The sequence below is a fragment of the Amblyomma americanum genome, chromosome 5, assembly GCF_052857255.1.
Source record: "Amblyomma americanum isolate KBUSLIRL-KWMA chromosome 5, ASM5285725v1, whole genome shotgun sequence".
In the NCBI taxonomy this organism is placed as follows: Eukaryota; Metazoa; Arthropoda; class Arachnida; order Ixodida; family Ixodidae; genus Amblyomma; species Amblyomma americanum.
The window spans coordinates 28,507,777-28,513,776 of NC_135501.1; positions in this window are offsets into that span (position 1 = coordinate 28,507,777).

Consider the following 6,000-nt stretch of genomic DNA (forward strand, 5'->3'; position numbering starts at 1 on the left):
CCGTTGTGGAGTACACCGAAGGCCTCATTTATTCGTTGCCAGTGACATACGTGTGGGAAAAAATACACAGGACAGACTGGAATGTGCATGAACGAGAGACTACTAGAGCACAAAACGAATTTCGAGCAAGATTGCAGAAACCTTGGAATTCATTGCAGAGAGTGCTGCTCAAAAACTTGTGCACCTGAGTTCGGCAAATGTAAAGCACTGGCTAATCACAAAGATATGTTAGTCCGCGAAATAATCGAGGCAGCTTCGATAACGAGGCTGTGCGACCATTGTGTCAGCACGCTGTCTATTGCGTTAATAAGGAAAGAATTGGACATGTTAAAAATGCAATTACAAATCTCTGATTTCAAATCTTAGGTTGTCATTTTAGAACGCTTGAACGATATGGTTCTGATGCATGTGTTTTGAGGTTAGGAAGAAGTTGTAATGAGCTGTAAGTCAGCGCTTGTCTCTTGTCCCTTGTTTTGCACTGTTCCGTGGCAAAAAAAGAAGGCTTACGCCCTAATAATAAAATATTGAAGCCAATGTTGTGTCTTATATATATCACTGGCGCTATCGCTCGACATTCGGTTCAGCAGGGTTGAACTAGAACCTCTCAAGTTTTTTCTGCAGGTTCCAGCAGGGTGCTTGCTGGTTTCGTGCTGGCTGTACTGGTACCATCGGGGTGCTTACTGGTTTACGGCTGGCCCCACCAAGTAACCTGCTGGTTTTCGCTTGGTTGTACTGGTTTCCTTCTCTGGGATGCTGCTGGCACCACTGTTTCAGGTCACAGAAAAGCTGGCTTCGTCGTTGGCCATGAGCAAAAAATCTATGCAAAATTAAACATTGCCACCTGCTGGGGTGGGCAGGTCACAACTTGGGGACTGTGACAGTTTGCCACCATTTAGACTCGTGTGTGTTCTTTCATGTCCTTGTCTGATGTTGCGCTATTTTATACGTCATGTACTACCAACAAGCCCAAACCGCCACTTTGTTAGATCTACTGTAAAGGAGCCTTACGGGAGCACGCGCAGAGCAACCTGCGTCGCATACACCCGACTGGTGGCTGTGGGGTAGGGCAGAGGCACTTCGCCTAGTGTTGCACCACTGTGCTAGGAGTGGTGTATGATAAGGCGATACAGACAAGACAATAACACTATCGCGTCCCACCTTTAAAGGGGAACTTAAAAGGCAACTGCATAGGTTTTAGAGATCGACGAGCTTAAAGGGGTCGAATGTGTGAAACTTGCAGGTAAAGCATGCGAAGTCTTTTTGGGCTAGCGTTTGAAATAGTGACGTAATCGTGAATTAAAATCTTGATGGCTTTCAATCTTCTCCGCAGCACACAGCGCCAAGTAGGGGGAACATGATGACGTCATCGAATGTACCGGCACAGTTCCAGTGCATAAATGCTTGCTTTGGAGAAAAAAAACACCAACTCCACCGAGGGAAAAGCATGCCGAGAGTTTTTAGGCAGCATCAAACGAGGCACAGCAGGGTATGGTTGATGACAGCAGCAATTTGAAATCTTACCTTCCGTGACTGCACACCGAGCTTGCCCGCACTTCTCCTGTGCACTGAGGAGAAGCCTAAAATTCAATTATCGATTGCGTCACTATTTTAAATGCAAGCGCAAAAAAATTGGTATGCATTACCTGTAGCCGTTATAGATTTGAATTTTTGAATGTAGCAGAATTCTCAAAAATTGTTGCAGTTGCCCTTTAAAGGGACACTGAGGAGAAATTGGGGTTGGCTTGTATTGATAGGAATATGCCAGCTTCTAAACACAAAAAAAAAAACACCCTTTCTGAAAACAAAGCTCTTGTAAGGTAGAAAAGAGCAAGAACTAAAATACAGGTTCGCTGCCACAGGCCAATCTCGCAACCACAAGTGTGATGAAATAAGAAAAAAAAGTACAGGTTTCTGAGGCTCATAAACACGTGCATGAAGGTTACGTGTCTGATCGATATTGAAGTATGGAAGTTTTGTTTTGAAACCACTAATGTACTTTTATCACACAAGGAAGATGGAAAAAAGACAACCTGAATGCTGGAAGTCAAAGAAAGCCTGCAAGTGGCGGTGCAACAGGCGACCAGCTGAGTTTCGGTATGTTTTGGGGTCCTTCGCAGCTATGCATTCTGTGTGCCCGCATGGTATTGTTATGTGCCTTGATTTGCAGGGACGCAGCAGCAGAGGACCTCCAAGTGCCTCTCTAAATGCTGCTCGGACGAAGTCTGTGCAAAGGCACGTAAATGCGACGAGGAAAACCTGTGTATACCAGGAAAGCCTCCAACGATCCTTGCAAACTTACGACCTATCTCCTTGACTCCAGCACTCTGCAAGCTGGTGGAGAAAATGCTAGCCACATGATTGTCATGGTGGCTAGAGCGGCATGCTTTTTATCACTCCACTCAGACTGGCTTTCGTCCATTTATTGGTCAGAGGCAGTGGTGACAGTAAAGCGTTACTTTTTTCGGTAAACTTATAGTAACGTACTCGTTAGTGTTTCGGAACTGTAACGGGTAACATAGTTACGTTAACAGCTTTCGGTAATGTGAGGTCTCGCATTACTAGTTAGTTTTTCTTCCAGTTGTTCCCCACTCAGCCCCTTTTTTCGAAAAAAAAAAAGTAGAGCACCTAAAATGATGTTGCAAATAATCAAAATGTACAGTTGCTCACGGCGACCCTTGTTGCGGCTCGCATGCATACCAGAGAACACCTCCCCTTGTCAATGCACCCAACTAAAATACAAACAATAGCCATAAAGCACGAAACACGTGCACGAACACGCGTCCACACACTGCCTTCCCTTACCTCCCCTTCCCAAACCACTCACACTGACAACTCTTAAAGAGTGGAAGCATGCTGAGCATTTTGGAACATCACATTTTTCACAATTACTGTAAATTTGTTGAGAGCTCAGCGATGTTTTCCTTTTGAAGTTAGAATTGAGAATGAAGTTTTATTTTGTGTTTAATGTCACATTGAGAAAATGGCTTCACTATGTACCATCACATATGGAACTCTACAGGCAACCTTAGGCCACTATAACATTGCTAAGCTCTTGCACATTTGTGCAAAGTATTCTTGTTAATCAGGAATTTGTGCAAAATTGTTGTTTGGGCTAGAAGTTTTATGTGAAATATGAGCTTTACAAAATCGTTATCGTGAGTTTTTAAGGCAAAGACGCCAGCTATGAAGTAACGGCAAAGTAACGTGGTACTTTTTTTCGATAACGGTAACGCGTTACCTTTTTTTGCAGGTAACGTAGGGTGGTAACACGTTCCTCTTTTTCTTCAGCATAACGAGTAACTATTTAGTTACTTTTTTTCCGGTATCGCCTACAACACTGGTCAGAGGACAGGTTGGCTCTCTTGGCATCTGCAGTTTGGTCATATCTACCCGCAGCCGCAATGTGTGTACCGTTTAGCAGTTGACTTTAAAAGGCATATGACAACGTCAGTCATGCTGCCATCCTGAACTGCATTGACATGCTTCATCTCCCTCTGAGAGGGCGTAGGTTTGTTGAGTCATTTTTGGAACGTAGAAAATTTGCAATAAAGCGGCCGGATCATTTGTTCCGCTCTGCGGCGTGCCCCAGGGATCAGTATTGTCTCCGACGTTATTTAATATTGCTTTCATCCAGCTGGCATGGCGCTTACATGACATCCGTCACGTAAAATTTCTGCATTACGCTGATTGTTGTATCGGGCCAAAGTTTAATCAAGCGTGTTATCACTTTGTTACTGTGGGCCACGTATCTGATGTACGCGGTTACTGTGCATGCATACTATTGTATTGCTAGCCAATGGCATGCCTCTGTTGCACCCAGGCTTCCTTTATAAGGCGAAGCTTCTGAATCATTTCTGTCTGTTATATTCATGTTGCTGTGACTTCACACGTCTCCGGTCAGCATGGTGATGAGGGTGCGACCGTTTGGGCAGAGGCATTGATCGAGCCTGCAGAAACAACGATGACGCCACAACAAAGGAGGACATATCAATGATGACCACTACCCTGGGATCTCTGGCCAAGTTCTGCTCAGACTCTGGCAATACCAATGTCTACGTGGAAAGGTTTGACCTGTATGCAACCGCCAACTGAATAGACACAAGCCCTCCTACCGATGGTTACTGGCATTGGGAGTACACCACGGCAGGCAAGCGACACGCAACTAAGGAGAAGACCGCTAGCAATGAGCAGCGGCCCCTAAAACAGCCCAAGGAAGCAACGTGGGAAAGGCAGTGTTCGCACCTGTAAAGCCGAAAGTTGGGCGAGTTGGATATAAGGTTCATGATGAAAAAATAGCGCAAAAGGAACACAATCAAGAGATGGAAAGGGAATGACGCAGGCAAGCGCTAACTCGCAATTGGGGTTTGTTGCTGAAATTTAAACATGTGCTTCACAGAAGTCACTTTGAAAGTAACACAAATCAAGCAGCCCCCCCTCCTCGGAAGCCAAAGTCAAAAAGAAAAAGGAATTGTAAGCAGCATGTGTCACTCATCGCTAGGGAAGAAACAATTTAGCAAAAGACCCGTTATAAAAAAAGATATCAGTGCAGTGCGGTGAATAAAGAATCAGTTTCACAGTCTACCATGGTAACAGATCGAGGGCTTGCCGACACAGATTTTGACATTTCCTAGCTTATATATAGCTAGACTTGAAGAGGGAACAGAAGAAGTCCATTAACGAGCTAGCGGTAAGAGGGAAGATAGAGGAATTCAGGATATTGCTACAGAACATATTCAGCTTTAACTGAGAAAGACTAAATGTTCATACAATGAACAATAATCTGACAGCTGTCATTACGGAGTGCGAAGTAGAAGTAAGCGGTAGGACGGTTCGACAGGATGCCGGCAAGCTATCTCAGGAGACGAAAGATCTGATTAAGAAACGTCAAAGCATGAGGGCGTCTAACCCTACGGACAGAACAGAACTAGCAGAGCTATCGAAGTTAATAAATAAGGCCAAGGGTAGCCAACATAAAGAAGTTTATTATGGAGAGAATCGAGCATGCTCTAAAGAATGGAGGTAGCTTAAAAGCGGTGAAGAGGAAACTAGGCATAGGTAAGAACCAAATGTATGCTTTAAGAGACAGAGGGCAATGTCGTTAGCAACATGGATAAGATAGTTAATGTAGCCGAAGAGTTTACACAAATCTATGCAGTAGGTAATGTAATCAGAAGGTTAATGATAAAAACAGTAGCGCACAGCAATGCGTCATCCCGCCAGTAACGAAAAAGTAAAGAAAGCCTGAGGAGCAATGCAAAGGGGAAAAGCAGCTAGTGAGGATCAAGTAACAGCAGATGTGCTGAAGGACGGAGGGAAGATTATGCTAGAAAAACTAGCTGCCCTTTATACGCAATGCCTTATGACCTCGACCAAGCTTGGAAGAATGCAAATATCTTAATTCATAAGAAATGAGACGCCAAGGAGTTGAAAAATTACAGGCCGATCAGCTTACTGTCTGTTGCCTACAAGGCATTTACTAAAGTAATCGCTAATAGAGTCAGGACAACCTTGAGACTAATCAACCAAATGATCGGGCCGGCTTTCGTAAAGGATATTCCACAATAGATCTTATTCACAGTATCAGTCAGGTGATAAGAGAAATGCGCAGAATATTGCAACGGATAATCTCCGTAAAGACGATGTGGAGGAAGTGTCCGGTGTCTGCGCGCTATCCGCTCAGTGTTCGCTGTGCCCTGTGCTCCGGTTGTCCTTGTGCCTGCCTAGACTTCGGGCCACGTAACATCTTTGGTGGAGGTGCTGGGTAGACGATCTCCACGCAACGCAACTCCGAACTGGTCATGTCGGGCCTACTACCATTATGGCTCCACCCGGCGAGTCACGAACCACTCCTACTGCTCCCTTCGTGGTCATGGCTCCTCCCCGTGAGCCCGGTACCTTTTCTGGGAACGACGGCGCCGATGTCGACGACTGGCTCAGCCTATATGAACGAGTGAGCACCTATAACCGGTGGGATCCCACCGTGATATGCTGGCGAATGCC